This window comes from Sardina pilchardus, chromosome 12, assembly GCF_963854185.1.
Source record: "Sardina pilchardus chromosome 12, fSarPil1.1, whole genome shotgun sequence".
NCBI classification, from domain to species: Eukaryota; Metazoa; Chordata; class Actinopteri; order Clupeiformes; family Clupeidae; genus Sardina; species Sardina pilchardus.
In genome coordinates, this window is record NC_085005.1 from 26,248,705 (window position 1) to 26,271,489 (window position 22,785).

Genomic DNA, 22,785 nt, shown 5'->3' on the forward strand with positions numbered 1-22,785 from the left:
TCTCCGGGCTCAGCATTCTTACTCTCCGGGAAGTGCCTGTGGCGCTGTGACTTAGTTGGTTAAAGCGCCTGTCAAGTAAACAGGAGATCCTGAGTTCGAATCTCAGCAGTGCCTTCTATTGGACAAGTTGGACCATCTGAAAAAGAGGGTGACGTCAAGCCTCTTGCTTCGTACCACGTGTATGAGGTGGCATAGCTTTTAAATCTGCCACTTGCACATTCTATGACTTTTCATGGTCTTCGGGCTCAGTAATCTTACTCTCCGGGAAGTGCCTGTGGCGCTGTGGCTTAGTTGGTTAAAGCGCCTGTCTAGTAAACAGGAGATCCTGAGTTCGAATCTCAGCAGTGCCTTCTATTGGACAAGTTGGACCATCTGAAAAAGAGGGTGACGTCAAAAGTAGCCTCTTGATTCGTACCACGTGTATGAGGTGGCATAGCTTTTAAATCTGCCACTTGCACATTCTATGACTTTTCATGGTCTTCGGGCTCAGTAATCTTACTCTCACGGCAGTGCCTGTGGCCCTGTGGCGCTGTGGCTTAGTTGGTTAAAGCGCCTGTCTAGTAAACAGGAGATCCTGAGTTCGAATCTCAGCAGTGCCTTCTATTGGACAAGTTGGACCATCTGAAAAAGAGGGTGACGTCAAAAGTAGCCTCTTGATTCGTACCACGTGTATGAGGTGGCATAGCTTTTAAATCTGCCACTTGCACATTCTATGACTTTTCATGGTCTTCGGGCTCAGTAATCTTACTCTCACGGCAGTACCTGTGGCGCTGTGGCTTAGTTGGTTAAAGCGCCTGTCTAGTAAACAGGAGATCCTGAGTTCGAATGTCAGCAGTGCCTTCTATTGGACAAGTTGGACCATCCGAACAGGAGGATGACGTCAGACGCGTCCTCTTGCTTCTTGAAAGCTGCGTCATACCACGGGGGAAAATGTGCGCAAAACAGTCTCACAGCCTTGCGTGCCGCTCTTGGCCGCCAGGCTCTCTTATCTCGGCGCCGACATACTTTGACAACACACGGGCGTTCTGACACACCGACTCAAAACTCAGTGTATGAGGTAGCCTTGCTTGCTTGTGAATCTGACACTTGGACATGCTAACACCTTTCTCCGGGCTCAGCATTCTTACTCTCCGGGAAGTGCCTGTGGCGCTGTGGCTTAGTTGGTTAAAGCGCCTGTCTAGTAAACAGGAGATCCTGAGTTCGAATCTCAGCAGTGCCTTCTATTGGACAAGTTGGACCATCTGAAAAACAGGGTGACGTCAAAAGTAGCCTCTTGATTCGTACCACGTGTATGAGGTGGCATAGCTTTTAAATCTTCCACTTGCACATTCTATGACTTTTCATGGTCTTCGGGCTCTGTAATCTTACTCTCACGGCAGTGCCTGTGGCCCTGTGGCGCTGTGGCTTAGTTGGTTAAAGCGCCTGTCTAGTAAACAGGAGATCCTGAGTTCGAATCTCTGCAGTGCCTTCTATTGGACAAGTTGGACCATCCGAACAAGAGGATGACGTCAGACGCGTCCTCTTGCTTCTTGAAAGCTGCGTCATACCACGGGGGAAAATGTGCGCAAAACAGTCTCACAGCCTTGCGTGCCGCTGTTGGCCGCCAGGCTCTCTTATCTCGGCGCCGACATACTTTGACAACACACGGGCGTTCTGACACACCGACTCAAAACTCAGTGTATGAGGTAGCCTTGCTTGCTTGTGAATCTGACACTTGGACATGCCAACACCTTTCTCCGGCCTCAGCATTCTTACACTCCGGGAAGTGCCTGTGGCGCTGTGGCTTAGTTGGTTAAAGCGCCTGTCTAGTAAACAGGAGATCCTGAGTTCGAATCTCAGCAGTGCCTTCTATTGGACAAGTTGGACCATCCGAACAAGAGGATGACGTCAGACGCGTCCTCTTGCTTCTTGAAAGCTGCTTCATACCACGGGGGAAAATGTGCGCAAAACAGTCTCATAGGGTGCCTTCCATGTAACGATTTATATGGCTTCCTTCCTCCCTTGATCCTCGCCCCGGTCATAGCCCCTCCTACTAATGAATTTTGCGAAGGAAACGACGAAGGAATGAGCGGAGGATGGAGGAACGAAGCTTGATGAACTGCGCAAATGAGACGTCCTCGACTGCTTACACACCATTTAGCACGTGCAACGTCAGTGTAATAGGGCGGATCCAAAAGACGCGCCGACATCTGTGTGCATGCAACTGGTCAGCTCTTCTGCTGATAAAAAAGGACATTTACAACATTGTGTTTTGAACTCAACACATAACGCATAATTTAAAATCACTAGGTCCGACATGATGCTTTTTTGTGCAGATACACAAAATGTTTCAATGGCAAATGTTGATAAGGACGTTCAAATAATGAACTTATTGTTCGTTAGGCTACATTTATGTTTCTTCATGAGCCCCTAACATAATCCCACTATAGCTTTTAGCATCAACTTCACACGCCATAAATAACAGACAACATTTCTATATTTCTATATTTTTAAAGGAGTCCTAGAATTCAAAACCACATTCACCTTGTTCCTGTTGAATTTAGGCTGCGAGCAGTGTCCAAAGGACAACACCAAAGACTTTACCGCGTCCCCCGCCTGCTTTCGTATGCAAATTGGGAAATAGAAACAGCCGTGTTGAAATGCTCCAATCTGAACAGAGCTCAGATAACACGTAATAGGCGCCCATCCCCCTTTAGATACACCCCCTCTCATTTGCATACCTTCGATTAATAATTCTTGTTAAACTGCTCTTACGATGCTAGTATCTAGATATGTGGTCTATGGCAGAGACGTTGTAATGCTAGCGTTATTACAGCTAACTTTGGAGAGTTACTATACTAAGAAATGTACTGATAAAACTTACCAATCTAACACATTCATTCTGTTGGGGAATCTGCTGCACTTCATCTTCGTCAGAACCTTCTTCTGACTCGGTTTATACATGTACGGCTGTATTCCTTATTTAAATCCATTGTTGATAGCTTTATCAAAGACTTTGGCTTTATTTACCAGCAGTAAACGTAGTTTCACTTTGCTCTAGCTTCAGACCGGTGGATTGAGCCAATCAACTTTCAGGACATATCGGCCAATAGACCAATCAGCGCGCATCTCATTTGAATATTCATGAACTTGCTGAGTGGGCGGGAAAAACAAACTGTTTCATTGCAAGGCTTATTTATGACCTTGTATTAGGCGATCTAGCAGTGCTCCTGGGGCGTTTTCAGCCCCACAAATTTACATATGACATTATTTAGGCTCAAAGATCAATTTGTAATGGTCAAAAAATGCGTTCTATGACTCCTTTAAACGTTATACAGGATACGTCATCCATGCGTAGCCACAGAACGCCCATCTCCGAAATAACACTTCCGCGTGGGATGGTCTTATGTTTCCTCTCGTATCGGGATTGCCACCTCCCTCCTCTGTCCTCGGTCTTGCCTCCTCTGGTTGCAATTACATGAATGAGATGTCCTCGTGCCCTCGACTGTGAGCGATTTCCGGTGAACGAGGATCGAGGGAGGAAGGAAGCCATATAAATCGTTACATGGAACGCACCCACAGCCTTGCGTGCCGCTGTTGGCCGCCAGGCTCTCTTATCTCGGCGCCGACATACTTTGACAACACACGGGCGTTCTGACACACCGACTCAAAACTCAGTGTTTGAGGTAGCCTTGCTTGCTTGTGAATCTGACACTTGGACATGCTAACACCTTTCTCCGGGCTCAGCATTCTTACTCTCCGGGAAGTGCCTGTGGCGCTGTGGCTTAGTTGGTTAAAGCGCCTGTCTAGTAAACAGGAGATCCTGAGTTCGAATCTCAGCAGTGCCTTCTATTGGACAAGTTGGACCGTCTGAAAAAGAGGGTGACGTCAAAAGTAGCCTCTTGCTTCGTACCACGTGTATGAGGTGGCATAGCTTTTAAATCTGCCACTTGCACATTCTATGACTTTTCATGGTCTTCGGGCTCAGTAATCTTACTCTCACAGCAGTGCCTGTGGCGCTGTGGCTTAGTTGGTTAAAGCGCCTGTCTAGTAAACAGGAGATCCTGAGTTCAAATCTCAGCAGTGCGTTCTATTGGACAAGTTGGACCATCCGAACAAGAGGATGACGTCAGACGCGTCCTCTTGCTTCTTGAAAGCTGCGTCATACCACGGGGGAAAATGTGCGCAAAACAGTCTCACAGCCTTGCGTGCCGCTGTTGGCCGCCAGGCTCTCTTATCTCGGCACCGACATACTTTGACAACACACGGGCGTTCTGACACACCGACTCAAAACTCAGTGTTTGAGGTAGCCTTGCTTGCTTGTGAATCTGACACTTGGACATGCCAACACCTTTCTCCGGGCTCAGCATTCTTACTCTCCGGGAAGTGCCTGTGGCGCTGTGGCTTAGTTGGTTAAAGCGCCTGTCTAGTAAACAGGAGATCCTGAGTTCGAATCTCAGCAGTGCCTTCTATTGGACAAGTTGGACCATCCGAACAAGAGGATGACGTCAGACGCGTCCTCTTGCTTCTTGAAAGCTGCGTCATACCACGGGGGAAAATGTGCGCAAAACAGTCTCACAGCCTTGCGTGCCGCTGTTGGCCGCCAGGCTCTCTTATCTCGGCGCCGACATACTTTGACAACACACGGGCGTTCTGACACACCGACTCAAAACTCAGTGTATGAGGTAGCCTTGCTTGCTTGTGAATCTGACACTTGGACATGCTAACACCTTTCTCCGGGCTCAGCATTCTTACTCTCCGGGAAGTGCCTGTGGCGCTGTGGCTTAGTTGGTTAAAGCGCCTGTCTAGTAAACAGGCGATCCTGAGTTCGAATCTCAGCAGTGCCTTCTATTGGACAAGTTGGACCATCTGAAAAAGAGGGTGACGTCAAAAGTAGCCTCTTGCTTCGTACCACGTGTATGAGGTGGCATAGCTTTTAAATCTGCCACTTGCACATTCTATGACTTTTCATGGTCTTCGGGCTCAGTAATCTTACTCTCACGGCAGTGCCTGTGGCGCTGTGGCTTAGTTGGTTAAAGCGCCTGTCTAGTAAACAGGAGATCCTGAGTTCGACTCTCAGCAGTGCCTTCTATTGGACAAGTTGGACCATCCGAACAAGAGGATGACGTCAGACGCGTCCTCTTGCTTCTTGAAAGCTGCGTCATACCACGGGGGAAAATGTGCGCAAAAAAGTCTCACAGCCTTGCGTGCCGCTGTTGGCCGCCAGGCTCTCTTATCTCGGCGCCGACATACTTTGACAACACACGGGCGTTCTGACACACCGACTCAAAACTCAGTGTATGAGGTAGCCTTGCTTGCTTGTGAATCTGACACTTGGACATGCTAACACCTTTCTCCGGGCTCAGCATTCTTACTCTCCGGGAAGTGCCTGTGGCGCTGTGGCTTAGTTGGTTAAAGCGCCTGTCTAGTAAACAGGACATCCTGAGTTCGAATCTCAACAGTGCCTTCTATTGGACAAGTTGGACCATCTGAAAAAGAGGGTGACGTCAAGCCTCTTGCTTCGTACCACGTGTATGAGGTGGCATAGCTTTTAAATCTGCCACTTGCACATTCTCTGACTTTTCATGGTCTTCGGGCTCAGTAATCTTACTCTCACGGCAGTGCCTGTGGCGCTGTGGCTTAGTTGGTTAAACTGCCTGTCTAGTAAACAGGAGATCCTGAGTTCGAATCTCAGCAGTGCCTTCTATTGGACAAGTTGGACCATCCGAACAAGAGGATGACGTCAGACGCGTCCTCTTGCTTCTTGAAAGCTGCGTCATACCACGGGGGAAAATGTGCGCAAAACAGTCTCACAGCCTTGCGTGCCGCTGTTTGCCGCCAGGCTCTCTTATCTCGGCGCCGACATACTTTGACAACACACGGGCGTTCTGACACACCGACTCAAAACTCAGTGTATGAGGTAGCCTTGCTTGCTTGTGAATCTGACACTTGGACATGCCAACACCTTTCTCCGGGCTCAGCATTCTTACTCTCCGGGAAGTGCCTGTGCCGCTGTGGCTTAGTTGGTTAAAGCGCCTGTCTAGTAAACAGGAGATCCTGAGTTCGAATCTCAGCAGTGCCTTCTATTGGACAAGTTGGACCATCTGAAAAAGAGGGTGACGTCAAGCCTCTTGCTTCGTACCACGTGTATGAGGTGGCATAGCTTTTAAATCTGCCACTTGCACAGTCTATGACTTTTCATGGTCTTCGGGCTCAGTAATCTTACTCTCCGGGAAGTGCCTGTGGCGCTGTGGCTTAGTTGGTTAAAGCGCCTGTCTAGTAAACAGGAGATCCTGAGTTCGAATCTCAGCAGTGCCTTCTATTGGACAAGTTGGACCATCTGAAAAAGAGGGTGACGTCAAAAGTAGCCTCTTGATTCGTACCACGTGTATGAGGTGGCATAGCTTTTAAATCTGCCACTTGCACATTCTATGACTTTTCATGGTCTTCGGGCTCAGTAATCTTACTCTCGCGGCAGTGCCTGTGGCCCTGTGGCGCTGTGGCTTAGTTGGTTAAAGCGCCTGTCTAGTAAACAGGAGATCCTGAGTTCGAATCTCAGCAGTGCCTTCTATTGGACAAGTTGGACCATCCGAACAAGAGGATGACGTCAGACGCGTCCTCTTGCTTCTTGAAAGCTGCGTCATACCACGGGGGAAAATGTGCGCAAAACAGTCTCACAGCCTTGCGTGCCGCTGTTTGCCGCCAGGCTCTCTTATCTCGGCGCCGACATACTTTGACAACACACGGGCGTTCTGACACACCGACTCAAAACTCAGTGTATGAGGTAGCCTTGCTTGCTTGTGAATCTGACACTTGGACATGCCAACACCTTTCTCCGGGCTCAGCATTCTTGCTCTCCGGGAAGTGCCTGTGGCGCTGTGGCTTAGTTGGTTAAAGCGCCTGTCTAGTAAACAGGAGATCCTGAGTTCAAATCTCAGCAGTGCCTTCTATTGGACAAGTTGGACCATCTGAAAAAGAGGGTGACGTCAAAAGTAGCCTCTTGCTTCGTACCACGTGTATGAGGTGGCATAGCTTTTAAATCTGCCACTTGCACATTCTATGTCTTTTCATGGTCTTCGGGCTCAGTAATCTTACTCTCACGGCAGTGCCTGTGGCCCTGTGGCGCTGTGGCTTAGTTGGTTAAAGCGCCTGTCTAGTAAACAGGAGATCCTGAGTTCGACTCTCAGCAGTGCCTTCTATTGGACAAGTTGGACCATCCGAACAAGAGGATGACGTCAGACGCGTCCTCTTGCTTCTTGAAAGCTGCGTCATACCACGGGGGAAAATGTGCGCAAAACAGTCTCACAGCCTTGCGTGCCGCTGTTGGCCGCCAGGCTCTCTTATCTCGGCGCCGACATACTTTGACAACACACGGGCGTTCTGACACACCGACTCAAAACTCAGTGTATGAGGTAGCCTTGCTTGCTTGTGAATCTGACACTTGGACATGCCAACACCTTTCTCCGGGCTCAGCATTCTTACTCTCCGGGAAGTGCCTGTGGCGCTGTGGCTTAGTTGGTTAAAGCGCCTGTCTAGTAAACAGGACATCCTGAGTTCGAATCTCAACAGTGCCTTCTATTGGACAAGTTGGACCATCTGAAAAAGAGGGTGACGTCAAGCCTCTTGCTTCGTACCACGTGTATGAGGTGGCATAGCTTTTAAATCTGCCACTTGCACATTCTCTGACTTTTCATGGTCTTCGGGCTCAGTAATCTTACTCTCACGGCAGTGCCTGTGGCGCTGTGGCTTAGTTGGTTAAACTGCCTGTCTAGTAAACAGGAGATCCTGAGTTCGAATCTCAGCAGTGCCTTCTATTGGACAAGTTGGACCATCCGAACAAGAGGATGACGTCAGACGCGTCCTCTTGCTTCTTGAAAGCTGCGTCATACCACGGGGGAAAATGTGCGCAAAACAGTCTCACAGCCTTGCGTGCCGCTGTTTGCCGCCAGGCTCTCTTATCTCGGCGCCGACATACTTTGACAACACACGGGCGTTCTGACACACCGACTCAAAACTCAGTGTATGAGGTAGCCTTGCTTGCTTGTGAATCTGACACTTGGACATGCCAACACCTTTCTCCGGGCTCAGCATTCTTGCTCTCCGGGAAGTGCCTGTGGCGCTGTGGCTTAGTTGGTTAAAGCGCCTGTCTAGTAAACAGGAGATCCTGAGTTCAAATCTCAGCAGTGCCTTCTATTGGACAAGTTGGACCATCTGAAAAAGAGGGTGACGTCAAAAGTAGCCTCTTGCTTCGTACCACGTGTATGAGGTGGCATAGCTTTTAAATCTGCCACTTGCACATTCTATGTCTTTTCATGGTCTTCGGGCTCAGTAATCTTACTCTCACGGCAGTGCCTGTGGCCCTGTGGCGCTGTGGCTTAGTTGGTTAAAGCGCCTGTCTAGTAAACAGGAGATCCTGAGTTCGACTCTCAGCAGTGCCTTCTATTGGACAAGTTGGACCATCCGAACAAGAGGATGACGTCAGACGCGTCCTCTTGCTTCTTGAAAGCTGCGTCATACCACGGGGGAAAATGTGCGCAAAACAGTCTCACAGCCTTGCGTGCCGCTGTTGGCCGCCAGGCTCTCTTATCTCGGCGCCGACATACTTTGACAACACACGGGCGTTCTGACACACCGACTCAAAACTCAGTGTATGAGGTAGCCTTGCTTGCTTGTGAATCTGACACTTGGACATGCCAACACCTTTCTCCGGGCTCAGCATTCTTACTCTCCGGGAAGTGCCTGTGGCGCTGTGGCTTAGTTGGTTAAAGCGCCTGTCTAGTAAACAGGACATCCTGAGTTCGAATCTCAACAGTGCCTTCTATTGGACAAGTTGGACCATCTGAAAAAGAGGGTGACGTCAAGCCTCTTGCTTCGTACCACGTGTATGAGGTGGCATAGCTTTTAAATCTGCCACTTGCACATTCTCTGACTTTTCATGGTCTTCGGGCTCAGTAATCTTACTCTCACGGCAGTGCCTGTGGCGCTGTGGCTTAGTTGGTTAAACTGCCTGTCTAGTAAACAGGAGATCCTGAGTTCGAATCTCAGCAGTGCCTTCTATTGGACAAGTTGGACCATCCGAACAAGAGGATGACGTCAGACGCGTCCTCTTGCTTCTTGAAAGCTGCGTCATACCACGGGGGAAAATGTGCGCAAAACAGTCTCACAGCCTTGCGTGCCGCTGTTTGCCGCCAGGCTCTCTTATCTCGGCGCCGACATACTTTGACAACACACGGGCGTTCTGACACACCGACTCAAAACTCAGTGTATGAGGTAGCCTTGCTTGCTTGTGAATCTGACACTTGGACATGCCAACACCTTTCTCCGGGCTCAGCATTCTTACTCTCCGGGAAGTGCCTGTGCCGCTGTGGCTTAGTTGGTTAAAGTGCCTGTCTAGTAAACAGGAGATCCTGAGTTCGAATCTCAGCAGTGCCTTCTATTGGACAAGTTGGACCATCTGAAAAAGAGGGTGACGTCAAGCCTCTTGCTTCGTACCACGTGTATGAGGTGGCATAGCTTTTAAATCTGCCACTTGCACAGTCTATGACTTTTCATGGTCTTCGGGCTCAGTAATCTTACTCTCCGGGAAGTGCCTGTGGCGCTGTGGCTTAGTTGGTTAAAGCGCCTGTCTAGTAAACAGGAGATCCTGAGTTCGAATCTCAGCAGTGCCTTCTATTGGACAAGTTGGACCATCTGAAAAAGAGGGTGACGTCAAAAGTAGCCTCTTGATTCGTACCACGTGTATGAGGTGGCATAGCTTTTAAATCTGCCACTTGCACATTCTATGACTTTTCATGGTCTTCGGGCTCAGTAATCTTACTCTCGCGGCAGTGCCTGTGGCCCTGTGGCGCTGTGGCTTAGTTGGTTAAAGCGCCTGTCTAGTAAACAGGAGACCCTGAGTTCGAATCTCAGCAGTGCCTTCTATTGGACAAGTTGGACCATCCGAACAAGAGGATGACGTCAGACGCGTCCTCTTGCTTCTTGAAAGCTGCGTCATACCACGGGGGAAAATGTGCGCAAAACAGTCTCACAGCCTTGCGTGCCGCTGTTTGCCGCCAGGCTCTCTTATCTCGGCGCCGACATACTTTGACAACACACGGGCGTTCTGACACACCGACTCAAAACTCAGTGTATGAGGTAGCCTTGCTTGCTTGTGAATCTGACACTTGGACATGCCAACACCTTTCTCCGGGCTCAGCATTCTTGCTCTCCGGGAAGTGCCTGTGGCGCTGTGGCTTAGTTGGTTAAAGCGCCTGTCTAGTAAACAGGAGATCCTGAGTTCAAATCTCAGCAGTGCCTTCTATTGGACAAGTTGGACCATCTGAAAAAGAGGGTGACGTCAAAAGTAGCCTCTTGCTTCGTACCACGTGTATGAGGTGGCATAGCTTTTAAATCTGCCACTTGCACATTCTATGTCTTTTCATGGTCTTCGGGCTCAGTAATCTTACTCTCACGGCAGTGCCTGTGGCCCTGTGGCGCTGTGGCTTAGTTGGTTAAAGCGCCTGTCTAGTAAACAGGAGATCCTGAGTTCGACTCTCAGCAGTGCCTTCTATTGGACAAGTTGGACCATCCGAACAAGAGGATGACGTCAGACGCGTCCTCTTGCTTCTTGAAAGCTGCGTCATACCACGGGGGAAAATGTGCGCAAAACAGTCTCACAGCCTTGCGTGCCGCTGTTGGCCGCCAGGCTCTCTTATCTCGGCGCCGACATACTTTGACAACACACGGGCGTTCTGACACACCGACTCAAAACTCAGTGTATGAGGTAGCCTTGCTTGCTTGTGAATCTGACACTTGGACATGCCAACACCTTTCTCCGGGCTCAGGATTCTTACTCTCCGGGAAGTGCCTGTGGCGCTGTGGCTTAGTTGGTTAAAGCGCCTGTCTAGTAAACAGGAGATCCTGAGTTCGAATCTCAGCAGTGCCTTCTATTGGACAAGTTGGACCGTCTGAAAAAGAGGGTGACGTCAAAAGTAGCCTCTTGCTTCGTACCACGTGTATGAGGTGGCATAGCTTTTAAATCTGCCACTTGCACATTCTATGACTTTTCATGGTCTTCGGGCTCAGTAATCTTACTCTCACGGCAGTGCCTGTGGCGCTGTGGCTTAGTTGGTTAAAGCGCCTGTCTAGTAAACAGGAGATCCTGAGTTCAAATCTCAGCAGTGCCTTCTATTGGACAAGTTGGACCATCCGAACAAGAGGATGACGTCAGACGCGTCCTCTTGCTTTTTGAAAGCTGCGTCATACCACGGGGGAAGATGTGCGCAAAACAGTCTCACAGCCTTGCGTGCCGCTGTTGGCCGCCAGGCTCTCTTATCTCGGCGCCGACATACTTTGACAACACACGGGCGTTCTGACACACCGACTCAAAACTCAGTGTATGAGGTAGCCTTGCTTGCTTGTGAATCTGACACTTGGACATGCCAACACCTTTCTCCGGGCTCAGCATTCTTACTCTCCGGGAAGTGCCTGTGGCGCTGTGGCTTAGTTGGTTAAAGCGCCTGTCAAGTAAACAGGAGATCCTGAGTTCGAATCTCAGCAGTGCCTTCTATTGGACAAGTTGGACCATCTGAAAAAGAGGGTGACGTCAAGCCTCTTGCTTCGTACCACGTGTATGAGGTGGCATAGCTTTTAAATCTGCCACTTGCACATTCTATGACTTTTCATGGTCTTCGGGCTCAGTAATCTTACTCTCCGGGAAGTGCCTGTGGCGCTGTGGCTTAGTTGGTTAAAGCGCCTGTCTAGTAAACAGGAGATCCTGAGTTCGAATCTCAGCAGTGCCTTCTATTGGACAAGTTGGACCATCTGAAAAAGAGGGTGACGTCAAAAGTAGCCTCTTGATTCGTACCACGTGTATGAGGTGGCATAGCTTTTAAATCTGCCACTTGCACATTCTATGACTTTTCATGGTCTTCGGGCTCAGTAATCTTACTCTCGCGGCAGTGCCTGTGGCCCTGTGGCGCTGTGGCTTAGTTGGTTAAAGCGCCTGTCTAGTAAACAGGAGATCCTGAGTTCGAATCTCAGCAGTGCCTTCTATTGGACAAGTTGGACCATCCGAACAAGAGGATGACGTCAGACGCGTCCTCTTGCTTCTTGAAAGCTGCGTCATACCACGGGGGAAAATGTGCGCAAAACAGTCTCACAGCCTTGCGTGCCGCTGTTTGCCGCCAGGCTCTCTTATCTCGGCGCCGACATACTTTGACAACACACGGGCGTTCTGACACACCGACTCAAAACTCAGTGTATGAGGTAGCCTTGCTTGCTTGTGAATCTGACACTTGGACATGCCAACACCTTTCTCCGGGCTCAGCATTCTTGCTCTCCGGGAAGTGCCTGTGGCGCTGTGGCTTAGTTGGTTAAAGCGCCTGTCTAGTAAACAGGAGATCCTGAGTTCAAATCTCAGCAGTGCCTTCTATTGGACAAGTTGGACCATCTGAAAAAGAGGGTGACGTCAAAAGTAGCCTCTTGCTTCGTACCACGTGTATGAGGTGGCATAGCTTTTAAATCTGCCACTTGCACATTCTATGTCTTTTCATGGTCTTCGGGCTCAGTAATCTTACTCTCACGGCAGTGCCTGTGGCCCTGTGGCGCTGTGGCTTAGTTGGTTAAAGCGCCTGTCTAGTAAACAGGAGATCCTGAGTTCGACTCTCAGCAGTGCCTTCTATTGGACAAGTTGGACCATCCGAACAAGAGGATGACGTCAGACGCGTCCTCTTGCTTCTTGAAAGCTGCGTCATACCACGGGGGAAAATGTGCGCAAAACAGTCTCACAGCCTTGCGTGCCGCTGTTGGCCGCCAGGCTCTCTTATCTCGGCGCCGACATACTTTGACAACACACGGGCGTTCTGACACACCGACTCAAAACTCAGTGTATGAGGTAGCCTTGCTTGCTTGTGAATCTGACACTTGGACATGCCAACACCTTTCTCCGGGCTCAGCATTCTTACTCTCCGGGAAGTGCCTGTGGCGCTGTGGCTTAGTTGGTTAAAGCGCCTGTCTAGTAAACAGGACATCCTGAGTTCGAATCTCAACAGTGCCTTCTATTGGACAAGTTGGACCATCTGAAAAAGAGGGTGACGTCAAGCCTCTTGCTTCGTACCACGTGTATGAGGTGGCATAGCTTTTAAATCTGCCACTTGCACATTCTCTGACTTTTCATGGTCTTCGGGCTCAGTAATCTTACTCTCACGGCAGTGCCTGTGGCGCTGTGGCTTAGTTGGTTAAACTGCCTGTCTAGTAAACAGGAGATCCTGAGTTCGAATCTCAGCAGTGCCTTCTATTGGACAAGTTGGACCATCCGAACAAGAGGATGACGTCAGACGCGTCCTCTTGCTTCTTGAAAGCTGCGTCATACCACGGGGGAAAATGTGCGCAAAACAGTCTCACAGCCTTGCGTGCCGCTGTTTGCCGCCAGGCTCTCTTATCTCGGCGCCGACATACTTTGACAACACACGGGCGTTCTGACACACCGACTCAAAACTCAGTGTATGAGGTAGCCTTGCTTGCTTGTGAATCTGACACTTGGACATGCCAACACCTTTCTCCGGGCTCAGCATTCTTGCTCTCCGGGAAGTGCCTGTGGCGCTGTGGCTTAGTTGGTTAAAGCGCCTGTCTAGTAAACAGGAGATCCTGAGTTCAAATCTCAGCAGTGCCTTCTATTGGACAAGTTGGACCATCTGAAAAAGAGGGTGACGTCAAAAGTAGCCTCTTGCTTCGTACCACGTGTATGAGGTGGCATAGCTTTTAAATCTGCCACTTGCACATTCTATGTCTTTTCATGGTCTTCGGGCTCAGTAATCTTACTCTCACGGCAGTGCCTGTGGCCCTGTGGCGCTGTGGCTTAGTTGGTTAAAGCGCCTGTCTAGTAAACAGGAGATCCTGAGTTCGACTCTCAGCAGTGCCTTCTATTGGACAAGTTGGACCATCCGAACAAGAGGATGACGTCAGACGCGTCCTCTTGCTTCTTGAAAGCTGCGTCATACCACGGGGGAAAATGTGCGCAAAACAGTCTCACAGCCTTGCGTGCCGCTGTTGGCCGCCAGGCTCTCTTATCTCGGCGCCGACATACTTTGACAACACACGGGCGTTCTGACACACCGACTCAAAACTCAGTGTATGAGGTAGCCTTGCTTGCTTGTGAATCTGACACTTGGACATGCCAACACCTTTCTCCGGGCTCAGCATTCTTACTCTCCGGGAAGTGCCTGTGGCGCTGTGGCTTAGTTGGTTAAAGCGCCTGTCTAGTAAACAGGACATCCTGAGTTCGAATCTCAACAGTGCCTTCTATTGGACAAGTTGGACCATCTGAAAAAGAGGGTGACGTCAAGCCTCTTGCTTCGTACCACGTGTATGAGGTGGCATAGCTTTTAAATCTGCCACTTGCACATTCTCTGACTTTTCATGGTCTTCGGGCTCAGTAATCTTACTCTCACGGCAGTGCCTGTGGCGCTGTGGCTTAGTTGGTTAAACTGCCTGTCTAGTAAACAGGAGATCCTGAGTTCGAATCTCAGCAGTGCCTTCTATTGGACAAGTTGGACCATCCGAACAAGAGGATGACGTCAGACGCGTCCTCTTGCTTCTTGAAAGCTGCGTCATACCACGGGGGAAAATGTGCGCAAAACAGTCTCACAGCCTTGCGTGCCGCTGTTTGCCGCCAGGCTCTCTTATCTCGGCGCCGACATACTTTGACAACACACGGGCGTTCTGACACACCGACTCAAAACTCAGTGTATGAGGTAGCCTTGCTTGCTTGTGAATCTGACACTTGGACATGCCAACACCTTTCTCCGGGCTCAGCATTCTTACTCTCCGGGAAGTGCCTGTGCCGCTGTGGCTTAGTTGGTTAAAGTGCCTGTCTAGTAAACAGGAGATCCTGAGTTCGAATCTCAGCAGTGCCTTCTATTGGACAAGTTGGACCATCTGAAAAAGAGGGTGACGTCAAGCCTCTTGCTTCGTACCACGTGTATGAGGTGGCATAGCTTTTAAATCTGCCACTTGCACAGTCTATGACTTTTCATGGTCTTCGGGCTCAGTAATCTTACTCTCCGGGAAGTGCCTGTGGCGCTGTGGCTTAGTTGGTTAAAGCGCCTGTCTAGTAAACAGGAGATCCTGAGTTCGAATCTCAGCAGTGCCTTCTATTGGACAAGTTGGACCATCTGAAAAAGAGGGTGACGTCAAAAGTAGCCTCTTGATTCGTACCACGTGTATGAGGTGGCATAGCTTTTAAATCTGCCACTTGCACATTCTATGACTTTTCATGGTCTTCGGGCTCAGTAATCTTACTCTCGCGGCAGTGCCTGTGGCCCTGTGGCGCTGTGGCTTAGTTGGTTAAAGCGCCTGTCTAGTAAACAGGAGATCCTGAGTTCGAATCTCAGCAGTGCCTTCTATTGGACAAGTTGGACCATCCGAACAAGAGGATGACGTCAGACGCGTCCTCTTGCTTCTTGAAAGCTGCGTCATACCACGGGGGAAAATGTGCGCAAAACAGTCTCACAGCCTTGCGTGCCGCTGTTTGCCGCCAGGCTCTCTTATCTCGGCGCCGACATACTTTGACAACACACGGGCGTTCTGACACACCGACTCAAAACTCAGTGTATGAGGTAGCCTTGCTTGCTTGTGAATCTGACACTTGGACATGCCAACACCTTTCTCCGGGCTCAGCATTCTTGCTCTCCGGGAAGTGCCTGTGGCGCTGTGGCTTAGTTGGTTAAAGCGCCTGTCTAGTAAACAGGAGATCCTGAGTTCAAATCTCAGCAGTGCCTTCTATTGGACAAGTTGGACCATCTGAAAAAGAGGGTGACGTCAAAAGTAGCCTCTTGCTTCGTACCACGTGTATGAGGTGGCATAGCTTTTAAATCTGCCACTTGCACATTCTATGTCTTTTCATGGTCTTCGGGCTCAGTAATCTTACTCTCACGGCAGTGCCTGTGGCCCTGTGGCGCTGTGGCTTAGTTGGTTAAAGCGCCTGTCTAGTAAACAGGAGATCCTGAGTTCGACTCTCAGCAGTGCCTTCTATTGGACAAGTTGGACCATCCGAACAAGAGGATGACGTCAGACGCGTCCTCTTGCTTCTTGAAAGCTGCGTCATACCACGGGGGAAAATGTGCGCAAAACAGTCTCACAGCCTTGCGTGCCGCTGTTGGCCGCCAGGCTCTCTTATCTCGGCGCCGACATACTTTGACAACACACGGGCGTTCTGACACACCGACTCAAAACTCAGTGTATGAGGTAGCCTTGCTTGCTTGTGAATCTGACACTTGGACATGCCAACACCTTTCTCCGGGCTCAGGATTCTTACTCTCCGGGAAGTGCCTGTGGCGCTGTGGCTTAGTTGGTTAAAGCGCCTGTCTAGTAAACAGGAGATCCTGAGTTCGAATCTCAGCAGTGCCTTCTATTGGACAAGTTGGACCGTCTGAAAAAGAGGGTGACGTCAAAAGTAGCCTCTTGCTTCGTACCACGTGTATGAGGTGGCATAGCTTTTAAATCTGCCACTTGCACATTCTATGACTTTTCATGGTCTTCGGGCTCAGTAATCTTACTCTCACGGCAGTGCCTGTGGCGCTGTGGCTTAGTTGGTTAAAGCGCCTGTCTAGTAAACAGGAGATCCTGAGTTCAAATCTCAGCAGTGCCTTCTATTGGACAAGTTGGACCATCCGAACAAGAGGATGACGTCAGACGCGTCCTCTTGCTTTTTGAAAGCTGCGTCATACCACGGGGGAAGATGTGCGCAAAACAGTCTCACAGCCTTGCGTGCCGCTGTTGGCCGCCAGGCTCTCTTATCTCGGCGCCGACATACTTTGACAACACACGGGCGTTCTGACACACCGACTCAAAACTCAGTGTATGAGGTAGCCTTGCTTGCTTGTGAATCTGACACTTGGACATGCCAACACCTTTCTCCGGGCTCAGCATTCTTACTCTCCGGGAAGTGCCTGTGGCGCTGTGGCTTAGTTGGTTAAAGCGCCTGTCAAGTAAACAGGAGATCCTGAGTTCGAATCTCAGCAGTGCCTTCTATTGGACAAGTTGGACCATCTGAAAAAGAGGGTGACGTCAAGCCTCTTGCTTCGTACCACGTGTATGAGGTGGCATAGCTTTTAAATCTGCCACTTGCACATTCTATGACTTTTCATGGTCTTCGGGCTCAGTAATCTTACTCTCCGGGAAGTGCCTGTGGCGCTGTGGCTTAGTTGGTTAAAGCGCCTGTCTAGTAAACAGGAGATCCTGAGTTCGAATCTCAGCAGTGCCTTCTATTGGACAAGTTGGACCATCTGAAAAAGAGGGTGACGTCAAAAGTAGCCTCTTGATTCGTACCACGTGTATGAGGTGGCATAGCTTTTAAATCTGCCACTTGCACATTCTATGACTTTTCATGGTCTTCGGGCTCAGTAATCTTACTCTCACGGCAGTGCCTGTGGCCCTGTGGCGCTGTGGCTTAGTTGGTTAAAGCGCCTGTCTAGTAAACAGGAGATCCTGAGTTCGAATCTCAGCAGTGCCTTCTATTGGACAAGTTGGACCATCGGAAAAAGAGGGTGACGTCAAAAGTAGCCTCTTGATTCGTACCACGTGTATGAGGTGGCATAGCTTTTAAATCTGCCACTTGCACATTCTATGACTTTTCATGGTCTTCAGGCTCAGTAATCTTACTCTCACGGCAGTACCTGTGGCGCTGTGGCTTAGTTGGTTAAAGCGCCTGTCTAGTAAACAGGAGATCCTGAGTTCGAATCTCAGCAGTGCCTTCTATTGGACAAGTTGGACCATCCGAACAAGAGGATGACGTCAGACGCGTCCTCTTGCTTCTTGAAAGCTGCGTCATACCACGGGGGAAAATGTGCGCAAAACATTCTCACAGCCTTGCGTGCCGCTGTTGGCCGCCAGGCTCTCTTATCTCGGCGCCGACATACTTTGACAACACACGGGCGTTCTGACACACCGACTCAAAACTCAGTGTATGAGGTAGCCTTGCTTGCTTGTGAATCTGACACTTGGACATGCTAACACCTTTCTCCGGGCTCAGCATTCTTACTCTCCGGGAAGTGCCTGTGGCGCTGTGGCTTAGTTGGTTAAAGCGCCTGTCTAGTAAACAGGAGATCCTGAGTTCGAATCTCAGCAGTGCCTTCTATTGGACAAGTTGGACCATCTGAAAAACAGGGTGACGTCAAAAGTAGCCTCTTGATTCGTACCACCTGTATGAGGTGGCATAGCTTTTAAATCTGCCACTTGCACATTCTATGACTTTTCATGGTCTTCGGGCTCAGTAATCTTACTCTCACGGCAGTGCCTGTGGCGCTGTGGCTTAGTTGGTTAAAGCGCCTGTCTAGTAAACAGGAGATCCTGAGTTCGAATCTCAGCAGTGCCTTCTATTGGACAAGTTGGACCATCTGAAAAACAGGGTGACGTCAAAAGTAGCCTCTTGATTCGTACCACCTGTATGAGGTGGCATAGCTTTTAAATCTTCCACTTGCACATTCTATGACTTTTCATGGTCTTCGGGCTCTGTAATCTTACTCTCACGGCAGTGCCTGTGGCCCTGTGGCGCTGTGGCTTAGTTGGTTAAAGCGCCTGTCTAGTAAACAGGAGATCCTGAGTTCGAATCTCTGCAGTGCCTTCTATTGGACAAGTTGGACCATCCGAACAAGAGGATGACGTCAGACGCGTCCTCTTGCTTCTTGAAAGCTGCGTCATACCACGGGGGAAAATGTGCGCAAAACAGTCTCACAGCCTTGCGTGCCGCTGTTGGCCGCCAGGCTCTCTTATCTCGGCGCCGACATACTTTGACAACACACGGGCGTTCTGACACACCGACTCAAAACTCAGTGTATGAGGTAGCCTTGCTTGCTTGTGAATCTGACACTTGGACATGCCAACACCTTTCTCCGGGGTCAGCATTCTTACTCTCCGGGAAGTGCCTGTGGCGCTGTGGCTTAGTTGGTTAAAGCGCCTGTCTAGTAAACAGGAGATCCTGAGTTCGAATCTCAGCAGTGCCTTCTATTGGACAAGTTGGACCGTCTGAAAAAGAGGGTGACGTCAAAAGTAGCCTCTTGCTTCGTACCACGTGTATGAGGTGGCATAGCTTTTAAATCTGCCACTTGCACATTCTATGACTTTTCATGGTCTTCGGGCTCAGTAATCTTACTCTCACGGCAGTGCCTGTGGCGCTGTGGCTTAGTTGGTTAAAGCGCCTGTCTAGTAAACAGGAGATCCTGAGTTCGAATCTCAGCAGTGCCTTCTATTGGACAAGTTGGACCATCCGAACAAGAGGATGACGTCAGACGCGTCCTCTTGCTTTTTGAAAGCTGCGTCATACCACGGGGGAAGATGTGCGCAAAACAGTCTCACAGCCTTGCGTGCCGCTGTTGGCCGCCAGGCTCTCTTATCTCGGCGCCGACATACTTTGACAACACACGGGCGTTCTGACACACCGACTCAAAACTCAGTGTATGAGGTAGCCTTGCTTGCTTGTGAATCTGACACTTGGACATGCCAACACCTTTCTCCGGGCTCAGCATTCTTACTCTCCGGGAAGTGCCTGTGGCGCTGTGACTTAGTTGGTTAAAGCGCCTGTCAAGTAAACAGGAGATCCTGAGTTCGAATCTCAGCAGTGCCTTCTATTGGACAAGTTGGACCATCTGAAAAAGAGGGTGACGTCAAGCCTCTTGCTTCGTACCACGTGTATGAGGTGGCATAGCTTTTAAATCTGCCACTTGCACATTCTATGACTTTTCATGGTCTTCGGGCTCAGTAATCTTACTCTCCGGGAAGTGCCTGTGGCGCTGTGGCTTAGTTGGTTAAAGCGCCTGTCTAGTAAACAGGAGATCCTGAGTTCGAATCTCAGCAGTGCCTTCTATTGGACAAGTTGGACCATCTGAAAAAGAGGGTGACGTCAAAAGTAGCCTCTTGATTCGTACCACGTGTATGAGGTGGCATAGCTTTTAAATCTGCCACTTGCACATTCTATGACTTTTCATGGTCTTCGGGCTCAGTAATCTTACTCTCACGGCAGTGCCTGTGGCCCTGTGGCGCTGTGGCTTAGTTGGTTAAAGCGCCTGTCTAGTAAACAGGAGATCCTGAGTTCGAATCTCAGCAGTGCCTTCTATTGGACAAGTTGGACCATCTGAAAAAGAGGGTGACGTCAAAAGTAGCCTCTTGATTCGTACCACGTGTATGAGGTGGCATAGCTTTTAAATCTGCCACTTGCACATTCTATGACTTTTCATGGTCTTCGGGCTCAGTAATCTTACTCTCACGGCAGTGCCTGTGGCCCTGTGGCGCTGTGGCTTAGTTGGTTAAAGCGCCTGTCTAGTAAACAGGAGATCCTGAGTTCGAATCTCAGCAGTGCCTTCTATTGGACAAGTTGGACCATCGGAAAAAGAGGGTGACGTCAAAAGTAGCCTCTTGATTCGTACCACGTGTATGAGGTGGCATAGCTTTTAAATCTGCCACTTGCACATTCTATGACTTTTCATGGTCTTCAGGCTCAGTAATCTTACTCTCACGGCAGTACCTGTGGCGCTGTGGCTTAGTTGGTTAAAGCGCCTGTCTAGTAAACAGGAGATCCTGAGTTCGAATCTCAGCAGTGCCTTCTATTGGACAAGTTGGACCATCCGAACAAGAGGATGACGTCAGACGCGTCCTCTTGCTTCTTGAAAGCTGCGTCATACCACGGGGGAAAATGTGCGCAAAACATTCTCACAGCCTTGCGTGCCGCTGTTGGCCGCCAGGCTCTCTTATCTCGGCGCCGACATACTTTGACAACACACGGGCGTTCTGACACACCGACTCAAAACTCAGTGTATGAGGTAGCCTTGCTTGCTTGTGAATCTGACACTTGGACATGCTAACACCTTTCTCCGGGCTCAGCATTCTTACTCTCCGGGAAGTGCCTGTGGCGCTGTGGCTTAGTTGGTTAAAGCGCCTGTCTAGTAAACAGGAGATCCTGAGTTCGAATCTCAGCAGTGCCTTCTATTGGACAAGTTGGACCATCTGAAAAACAGGGTGACGTCAAAAGTAGCCTCTTGATTCGTACCACCTGTATGAGGTGGCATAGCTTTTAAATCTGCCACTTGCACATTCTATGACTTTTCATGGTCTTCGGGCTCAGTAATCTTACTCTCACGGCAGTGCCTGTGGCGCTGTGGCTTAGTTGGTTAAAGCGCCTGTCTAGTAAACAGGAGATCCTGAGTTCGAATCTCAGCAGTGCCTTCTATTGGACAAGTTGGACCATCTGAAAAACAGGGTGACGTCAAAAGTAGCCTCTTGATTCGTACCACCTGTATGAGGTGGCATAGCTTTTAAATCTTCCACTTGCACATTCTATGACTTTTCATGGTCTTCGGGCTCTGTAATCTTACTCTCACGGCAGTGCCTGTGGCCCTGTGGCGCTGTGGCTTAGTTGGTTAAAGCGCCTGTCTAGTAAACAGGAGATCCTGAGTTCGAATCTCTGCAGTGCCTTCTATTGGACAAGTTGGACCATCCGAACAAGAGGATGACGTCAGACGCGTCCTCTTGCTTCTTGAAAGCTGCGTCATACCACGGGGGAAAATGTGCGCAAAACAGTCTCACAGCCTTGCGTGCCGCTGTTGGCCGCCAGGCTCTCTTATCTCGGCGCCGACATACTTTGACAACACACGGGCGTTCTGACACACCGACTCAAAACTCAGTGTATGAGGTAGCCTTGCTTGCTTGTGAATCTGACACTTGGACATGCCAACACCTTTCTCCGGGGTCAGCATTCTTACTCTCCGGGAAGTGCCTGTGGCGCTGTGGCTTAGTTGGTTAAAGCGCCTGTCTAGTAAACAGGAGATCCTGAGTTCGAATCTCAGCAGTGCCTTCTATTGGACAAGTTGGACCGTCTGAAAAAGAGGGTGACGTCAAAAGTAGCCTCTTGCTTCGTACCACGTGTATGAGGTGGCATAGCTTTTAAATCTGCCACTTGCACATTCTATGACTTTTCATGGTCTTCGGGCTCAGTAATCTTACTCTCACGGCAGTGCCTGTGGCGCTGTGGCTTAGTTGGTTAAAGCGCCTGTCTAGTAAACAGGAGATCCTGAGTTCGAATCTCAGCAGTGCCTTCTATTGGACAAGTTGGACCATCCGAACAAGAGGATGACGTCAGACGCGTCCTCTTGCTTTTTGAAAGCTGCGTCATACCACGGGGGAAGATGTGCGCAAAACAGTCTCACAGCCTTGCGTGCCGCTGTTGGCCGCCAGGCTCTCTTATCTCGGCGCCGACATACTTTGACAACACACGGGCGTTCTGACACACCGACTCAAAACTCAGTGTATGAGGTAGCCTTGCTTGCTTGTGAATCTGACACTTGGACATGCCAACACCTTTCTCCGGGCTCAGCATTCTTACTCTCCGGGAAGTGCCTGTGGCGCTGTGACTTAGTTGGTTAAAGCGCCTGTCAAGTAAACAGGAGATCCTGAGTTCGAATCTCAGCAGTGCCTTCTATTGGACAAGTTGGACCATCTGAAAAAGAGGGTGACGTCAAGCCTCTTGCTTCGTACCACGTGTATGAGGTGGCATAGCTTTTAAATCTGCCACTTGCACATTCTATGACTTTTCATGGTCTTCGGGCTCAGTAATCTTACTCTCCGGGAAGTGCCTGTGGCGCTGTGGCTTAGTTGGTTAAAGCGCCTGTCTAGTAAACAGGAGATCCTGAGTTCGAATCTCAGCAGTGCCTTCTATTGGACAAGTTGGACCATCTGAAAAAGAGGGTGACGTCAAAAGTAGCCTCTTGATTCGTACCACGTGTATGAGGTGGCATAGCTTTTAAATCTGCCACTTGCACATTCTATGACTTTTCATGG

At 49.7% G+C, this 22,785-nt stretch overlaps 68 non-coding genes across 68 annotated transcripts; all 68 read left to right on the forward strand.

Annotated features, from left to right (window-relative positions):
* Nucleotides 1–276: 276 nt before the first annotated feature.
* trnat-agu (transfer RNA threonine (anticodon AGU)) lies at nucleotides 277–350 on the forward strand. The gene has a single exon. It is a non-coding gene; the product is annotated as a tRNA-Thr (tRNA).
* Nucleotides 351–525: 175 nt separating this feature from the next.
* On the forward strand, nucleotides 526–599 carry trnat-agu (transfer RNA threonine (anticodon AGU)). The gene has a single exon. It is a non-coding gene; the product is annotated as a tRNA-Thr (tRNA).
* A 167-nt stretch (nucleotides 600–766) lies between these two features.
* Nucleotides 767–840, forward strand: trnat-agu (transfer RNA threonine (anticodon AGU)). Its single transcript has one exon. It is a non-coding gene; the product is annotated as a tRNA-Thr (tRNA).
* Nucleotides 841–1,145: 305 nt separating this feature from the next.
* trnat-agu (transfer RNA threonine (anticodon AGU)) lies at nucleotides 1,146–1,219 on the forward strand. Its single transcript has one exon. It is a non-coding gene; the product is annotated as a tRNA-Thr (tRNA).
* A 175-nt stretch (nucleotides 1,220–1,394) lies between these two features.
* trnat-agu (transfer RNA threonine (anticodon AGU)) lies at nucleotides 1,395–1,468 on the forward strand. Its single transcript has one exon. It is a non-coding gene; the product is annotated as a tRNA-Thr (tRNA).
* Nucleotides 1,469–1,773: 305 nt separating this feature from the next.
* On the forward strand, nucleotides 1,774–1,847 carry trnat-agu (transfer RNA threonine (anticodon AGU)). The gene has a single exon. It is a non-coding gene; the product is annotated as a tRNA-Thr (tRNA).
* A 1,906-nt stretch (nucleotides 1,848–3,753) lies between these two features.
* On the forward strand, nucleotides 3,754–3,827 carry trnat-agu (transfer RNA threonine (anticodon AGU)). The gene has a single exon. It is a non-coding gene; the product is annotated as a tRNA-Thr (tRNA).
* Nucleotides 3,828–3,994: 167 nt separating this feature from the next.
* trnat-agu (transfer RNA threonine (anticodon AGU)) lies at nucleotides 3,995–4,071 on the forward strand. Its single transcript has one exon. It is a non-coding gene; the product is annotated as a tRNA-Thr (tRNA).
* Nucleotides 4,072–4,373: 302 nt separating this feature from the next.
* On the forward strand, nucleotides 4,374–4,447 carry trnat-agu (transfer RNA threonine (anticodon AGU)). The gene has a single exon. It is a non-coding gene; the product is annotated as a tRNA-Thr (tRNA).
* Nucleotides 4,448–4,752: 305 nt separating this feature from the next.
* trnat-agu (transfer RNA threonine (anticodon AGU)) lies at nucleotides 4,753–4,826 on the forward strand. Its single transcript has one exon. It is a non-coding gene; the product is annotated as a tRNA-Thr (tRNA).
* A 167-nt stretch (nucleotides 4,827–4,993) lies between these two features.
* On the forward strand, nucleotides 4,994–5,067 carry trnat-agu (transfer RNA threonine (anticodon AGU)). Its single transcript has one exon. It is a non-coding gene; the product is annotated as a tRNA-Thr (tRNA).
* Nucleotides 5,068–5,372: 305 nt separating this feature from the next.
* trnat-agu (transfer RNA threonine (anticodon AGU)) lies at nucleotides 5,373–5,446 on the forward strand. Its single transcript has one exon. It is a non-coding gene; the product is annotated as a tRNA-Thr (tRNA).
* Nucleotides 5,447–5,608: 162 nt separating this feature from the next.
* Nucleotides 5,609–5,682, forward strand: trnat-agu (transfer RNA threonine (anticodon AGU)). The gene has a single exon. It is a non-coding gene; the product is annotated as a tRNA-Thr (tRNA).
* Nucleotides 5,683–5,987: 305 nt separating this feature from the next.
* Nucleotides 5,988–6,061, forward strand: trnat-agu (transfer RNA threonine (anticodon AGU)). Its single transcript has one exon. It is a non-coding gene; the product is annotated as a tRNA-Thr (tRNA).
* Nucleotides 6,062–6,223: 162 nt separating this feature from the next.
* trnat-agu (transfer RNA threonine (anticodon AGU)) lies at nucleotides 6,224–6,297 on the forward strand. The gene has a single exon. It is a non-coding gene; the product is annotated as a tRNA-Thr (tRNA).
* A 175-nt stretch (nucleotides 6,298–6,472) lies between these two features.
* Nucleotides 6,473–6,546, forward strand: trnat-agu (transfer RNA threonine (anticodon AGU)). Its single transcript has one exon. It is a non-coding gene; the product is annotated as a tRNA-Thr (tRNA).
* A 305-nt stretch (nucleotides 6,547–6,851) lies between these two features.
* trnat-agu (transfer RNA threonine (anticodon AGU)) lies at nucleotides 6,852–6,925 on the forward strand. Its single transcript has one exon. It is a non-coding gene; the product is annotated as a tRNA-Thr (tRNA).
* Nucleotides 6,926–7,100: 175 nt separating this feature from the next.
* Nucleotides 7,101–7,174, forward strand: trnat-agu (transfer RNA threonine (anticodon AGU)). The gene has a single exon. It is a non-coding gene; the product is annotated as a tRNA-Thr (tRNA).
* Nucleotides 7,175–7,479: 305 nt separating this feature from the next.
* On the forward strand, nucleotides 7,480–7,553 carry trnat-agu (transfer RNA threonine (anticodon AGU)). The gene has a single exon. It is a non-coding gene; the product is annotated as a tRNA-Thr (tRNA).
* Nucleotides 7,554–7,715: 162 nt separating this feature from the next.
* On the forward strand, nucleotides 7,716–7,789 carry trnat-agu (transfer RNA threonine (anticodon AGU)). Its single transcript has one exon. It is a non-coding gene; the product is annotated as a tRNA-Thr (tRNA).
* A 305-nt stretch (nucleotides 7,790–8,094) lies between these two features.
* Nucleotides 8,095–8,168, forward strand: trnat-agu (transfer RNA threonine (anticodon AGU)). The gene has a single exon. It is a non-coding gene; the product is annotated as a tRNA-Thr (tRNA).
* Nucleotides 8,169–8,343: 175 nt separating this feature from the next.
* On the forward strand, nucleotides 8,344–8,417 carry trnat-agu (transfer RNA threonine (anticodon AGU)). Its single transcript has one exon. It is a non-coding gene; the product is annotated as a tRNA-Thr (tRNA).
* Nucleotides 8,418–8,722: 305 nt separating this feature from the next.
* trnat-agu (transfer RNA threonine (anticodon AGU)) lies at nucleotides 8,723–8,796 on the forward strand. Its single transcript has one exon. It is a non-coding gene; the product is annotated as a tRNA-Thr (tRNA).
* Nucleotides 8,797–8,958: 162 nt separating this feature from the next.
* trnat-agu (transfer RNA threonine (anticodon AGU)) lies at nucleotides 8,959–9,032 on the forward strand. The gene has a single exon. It is a non-coding gene; the product is annotated as a tRNA-Thr (tRNA).
* Nucleotides 9,033–9,337: 305 nt separating this feature from the next.
* On the forward strand, nucleotides 9,338–9,411 carry trnat-agu (transfer RNA threonine (anticodon AGU)). Its single transcript has one exon. It is a non-coding gene; the product is annotated as a tRNA-Thr (tRNA).
* A 162-nt stretch (nucleotides 9,412–9,573) lies between these two features.
* Nucleotides 9,574–9,647, forward strand: trnat-agu (transfer RNA threonine (anticodon AGU)). The gene has a single exon. It is a non-coding gene; the product is annotated as a tRNA-Thr (tRNA).
* A 175-nt stretch (nucleotides 9,648–9,822) lies between these two features.
* Nucleotides 9,823–9,896, forward strand: trnat-agu (transfer RNA threonine (anticodon AGU)). The gene has a single exon. It is a non-coding gene; the product is annotated as a tRNA-Thr (tRNA).
* A 305-nt stretch (nucleotides 9,897–10,201) lies between these two features.
* On the forward strand, nucleotides 10,202–10,275 carry trnat-agu (transfer RNA threonine (anticodon AGU)). The gene has a single exon. It is a non-coding gene; the product is annotated as a tRNA-Thr (tRNA).
* A 175-nt stretch (nucleotides 10,276–10,450) lies between these two features.
* On the forward strand, nucleotides 10,451–10,524 carry trnat-agu (transfer RNA threonine (anticodon AGU)). The gene has a single exon. It is a non-coding gene; the product is annotated as a tRNA-Thr (tRNA).
* Nucleotides 10,525–10,829: 305 nt separating this feature from the next.
* trnat-agu (transfer RNA threonine (anticodon AGU)) lies at nucleotides 10,830–10,903 on the forward strand. The gene has a single exon. It is a non-coding gene; the product is annotated as a tRNA-Thr (tRNA).
* A 167-nt stretch (nucleotides 10,904–11,070) lies between these two features.
* trnat-agu (transfer RNA threonine (anticodon AGU)) lies at nucleotides 11,071–11,144 on the forward strand. The gene has a single exon. It is a non-coding gene; the product is annotated as a tRNA-Thr (tRNA).
* A 305-nt stretch (nucleotides 11,145–11,449) lies between these two features.
* trnat-agu (transfer RNA threonine (anticodon AGU)) lies at nucleotides 11,450–11,523 on the forward strand. Its single transcript has one exon. It is a non-coding gene; the product is annotated as a tRNA-Thr (tRNA).
* Nucleotides 11,524–11,685: 162 nt separating this feature from the next.
* trnat-agu (transfer RNA threonine (anticodon AGU)) lies at nucleotides 11,686–11,759 on the forward strand. Its single transcript has one exon. It is a non-coding gene; the product is annotated as a tRNA-Thr (tRNA).
* Nucleotides 11,760–11,934: 175 nt separating this feature from the next.
* Nucleotides 11,935–12,008, forward strand: trnat-agu (transfer RNA threonine (anticodon AGU)). Its single transcript has one exon. It is a non-coding gene; the product is annotated as a tRNA-Thr (tRNA).
* A 305-nt stretch (nucleotides 12,009–12,313) lies between these two features.
* trnat-agu (transfer RNA threonine (anticodon AGU)) lies at nucleotides 12,314–12,387 on the forward strand. Its single transcript has one exon. It is a non-coding gene; the product is annotated as a tRNA-Thr (tRNA).
* A 175-nt stretch (nucleotides 12,388–12,562) lies between these two features.
* On the forward strand, nucleotides 12,563–12,636 carry trnat-agu (transfer RNA threonine (anticodon AGU)). The gene has a single exon. It is a non-coding gene; the product is annotated as a tRNA-Thr (tRNA).
* A 305-nt stretch (nucleotides 12,637–12,941) lies between these two features.
* On the forward strand, nucleotides 12,942–13,015 carry trnat-agu (transfer RNA threonine (anticodon AGU)). Its single transcript has one exon. It is a non-coding gene; the product is annotated as a tRNA-Thr (tRNA).
* A 162-nt stretch (nucleotides 13,016–13,177) lies between these two features.
* On the forward strand, nucleotides 13,178–13,251 carry trnat-agu (transfer RNA threonine (anticodon AGU)). The gene has a single exon. It is a non-coding gene; the product is annotated as a tRNA-Thr (tRNA).
* Nucleotides 13,252–13,556: 305 nt separating this feature from the next.
* trnat-agu (transfer RNA threonine (anticodon AGU)) lies at nucleotides 13,557–13,630 on the forward strand. Its single transcript has one exon. It is a non-coding gene; the product is annotated as a tRNA-Thr (tRNA).
* A 175-nt stretch (nucleotides 13,631–13,805) lies between these two features.
* Nucleotides 13,806–13,879, forward strand: trnat-agu (transfer RNA threonine (anticodon AGU)). Its single transcript has one exon. It is a non-coding gene; the product is annotated as a tRNA-Thr (tRNA).
* A 305-nt stretch (nucleotides 13,880–14,184) lies between these two features.
* trnat-agu (transfer RNA threonine (anticodon AGU)) lies at nucleotides 14,185–14,258 on the forward strand. Its single transcript has one exon. It is a non-coding gene; the product is annotated as a tRNA-Thr (tRNA).
* A 162-nt stretch (nucleotides 14,259–14,420) lies between these two features.
* trnat-agu (transfer RNA threonine (anticodon AGU)) lies at nucleotides 14,421–14,494 on the forward strand. The gene has a single exon. It is a non-coding gene; the product is annotated as a tRNA-Thr (tRNA).
* A 305-nt stretch (nucleotides 14,495–14,799) lies between these two features.
* trnat-agu (transfer RNA threonine (anticodon AGU)) lies at nucleotides 14,800–14,873 on the forward strand. The gene has a single exon. It is a non-coding gene; the product is annotated as a tRNA-Thr (tRNA).
* Nucleotides 14,874–15,035: 162 nt separating this feature from the next.
* Nucleotides 15,036–15,109, forward strand: trnat-agu (transfer RNA threonine (anticodon AGU)). Its single transcript has one exon. It is a non-coding gene; the product is annotated as a tRNA-Thr (tRNA).
* Nucleotides 15,110–15,284: 175 nt separating this feature from the next.
* trnat-agu (transfer RNA threonine (anticodon AGU)) lies at nucleotides 15,285–15,358 on the forward strand. Its single transcript has one exon. It is a non-coding gene; the product is annotated as a tRNA-Thr (tRNA).
* A 305-nt stretch (nucleotides 15,359–15,663) lies between these two features.
* On the forward strand, nucleotides 15,664–15,737 carry trnat-agu (transfer RNA threonine (anticodon AGU)). The gene has a single exon. It is a non-coding gene; the product is annotated as a tRNA-Thr (tRNA).
* A 175-nt stretch (nucleotides 15,738–15,912) lies between these two features.
* Nucleotides 15,913–15,986, forward strand: trnat-agu (transfer RNA threonine (anticodon AGU)). Its single transcript has one exon. It is a non-coding gene; the product is annotated as a tRNA-Thr (tRNA).
* Nucleotides 15,987–16,291: 305 nt separating this feature from the next.
* Nucleotides 16,292–16,365, forward strand: trnat-agu (transfer RNA threonine (anticodon AGU)). Its single transcript has one exon. It is a non-coding gene; the product is annotated as a tRNA-Thr (tRNA).
* A 167-nt stretch (nucleotides 16,366–16,532) lies between these two features.
* Nucleotides 16,533–16,606, forward strand: trnat-agu (transfer RNA threonine (anticodon AGU)). Its single transcript has one exon. It is a non-coding gene; the product is annotated as a tRNA-Thr (tRNA).
* A 305-nt stretch (nucleotides 16,607–16,911) lies between these two features.
* trnat-agu (transfer RNA threonine (anticodon AGU)) lies at nucleotides 16,912–16,985 on the forward strand. Its single transcript has one exon. It is a non-coding gene; the product is annotated as a tRNA-Thr (tRNA).
* A 162-nt stretch (nucleotides 16,986–17,147) lies between these two features.
* trnat-agu (transfer RNA threonine (anticodon AGU)) lies at nucleotides 17,148–17,221 on the forward strand. Its single transcript has one exon. It is a non-coding gene; the product is annotated as a tRNA-Thr (tRNA).
* Nucleotides 17,222–17,396: 175 nt separating this feature from the next.
* On the forward strand, nucleotides 17,397–17,470 carry trnat-agu (transfer RNA threonine (anticodon AGU)). The gene has a single exon. It is a non-coding gene; the product is annotated as a tRNA-Thr (tRNA).
* Nucleotides 17,471–17,637: 167 nt separating this feature from the next.
* trnat-agu (transfer RNA threonine (anticodon AGU)) lies at nucleotides 17,638–17,711 on the forward strand. The gene has a single exon. It is a non-coding gene; the product is annotated as a tRNA-Thr (tRNA).
* Nucleotides 17,712–18,016: 305 nt separating this feature from the next.
* On the forward strand, nucleotides 18,017–18,090 carry trnat-agu (transfer RNA threonine (anticodon AGU)). Its single transcript has one exon. It is a non-coding gene; the product is annotated as a tRNA-Thr (tRNA).
* A 167-nt stretch (nucleotides 18,091–18,257) lies between these two features.
* On the forward strand, nucleotides 18,258–18,331 carry trnat-agu (transfer RNA threonine (anticodon AGU)). Its single transcript has one exon. It is a non-coding gene; the product is annotated as a tRNA-Thr (tRNA).
* A 175-nt stretch (nucleotides 18,332–18,506) lies between these two features.
* On the forward strand, nucleotides 18,507–18,580 carry trnat-agu (transfer RNA threonine (anticodon AGU)). The gene has a single exon. It is a non-coding gene; the product is annotated as a tRNA-Thr (tRNA).
* Nucleotides 18,581–18,885: 305 nt separating this feature from the next.
* On the forward strand, nucleotides 18,886–18,959 carry trnat-agu (transfer RNA threonine (anticodon AGU)). Its single transcript has one exon. It is a non-coding gene; the product is annotated as a tRNA-Thr (tRNA).
* Nucleotides 18,960–19,126: 167 nt separating this feature from the next.
* trnat-agu (transfer RNA threonine (anticodon AGU)) lies at nucleotides 19,127–19,200 on the forward strand. The gene has a single exon. It is a non-coding gene; the product is annotated as a tRNA-Thr (tRNA).
* Nucleotides 19,201–19,741: 541 nt separating this feature from the next.
* trnat-agu (transfer RNA threonine (anticodon AGU)) lies at nucleotides 19,742–19,815 on the forward strand. The gene has a single exon. It is a non-coding gene; the product is annotated as a tRNA-Thr (tRNA).
* Nucleotides 19,816–19,990: 175 nt separating this feature from the next.
* Nucleotides 19,991–20,064, forward strand: trnat-agu (transfer RNA threonine (anticodon AGU)). The gene has a single exon. It is a non-coding gene; the product is annotated as a tRNA-Thr (tRNA).
* A 175-nt stretch (nucleotides 20,065–20,239) lies between these two features.
* Nucleotides 20,240–20,313, forward strand: trnat-agu (transfer RNA threonine (anticodon AGU)). The gene has a single exon. It is a non-coding gene; the product is annotated as a tRNA-Thr (tRNA).
* Nucleotides 20,314–20,480: 167 nt separating this feature from the next.
* trnat-agu (transfer RNA threonine (anticodon AGU)) lies at nucleotides 20,481–20,554 on the forward strand. Its single transcript has one exon. It is a non-coding gene; the product is annotated as a tRNA-Thr (tRNA).
* Nucleotides 20,555–20,859: 305 nt separating this feature from the next.
* trnat-agu (transfer RNA threonine (anticodon AGU)) lies at nucleotides 20,860–20,933 on the forward strand. Its single transcript has one exon. It is a non-coding gene; the product is annotated as a tRNA-Thr (tRNA).
* A 167-nt stretch (nucleotides 20,934–21,100) lies between these two features.
* On the forward strand, nucleotides 21,101–21,174 carry trnat-agu (transfer RNA threonine (anticodon AGU)). Its single transcript has one exon. It is a non-coding gene; the product is annotated as a tRNA-Thr (tRNA).
* Nucleotides 21,175–21,349: 175 nt separating this feature from the next.
* Nucleotides 21,350–21,423, forward strand: trnat-agu (transfer RNA threonine (anticodon AGU)). Its single transcript has one exon. It is a non-coding gene; the product is annotated as a tRNA-Thr (tRNA).
* A 305-nt stretch (nucleotides 21,424–21,728) lies between these two features.
* Nucleotides 21,729–21,802, forward strand: trnat-agu (transfer RNA threonine (anticodon AGU)). The gene has a single exon. It is a non-coding gene; the product is annotated as a tRNA-Thr (tRNA).
* A 167-nt stretch (nucleotides 21,803–21,969) lies between these two features.
* Nucleotides 21,970–22,043, forward strand: trnat-agu (transfer RNA threonine (anticodon AGU)). The gene has a single exon. It is a non-coding gene; the product is annotated as a tRNA-Thr (tRNA).
* A 541-nt stretch (nucleotides 22,044–22,584) lies between these two features.
* Nucleotides 22,585–22,658, forward strand: trnat-agu (transfer RNA threonine (anticodon AGU)). Its single transcript has one exon. It is a non-coding gene; the product is annotated as a tRNA-Thr (tRNA).
* Nucleotides 22,659–22,785: the final 127 nt, after the last annotated feature.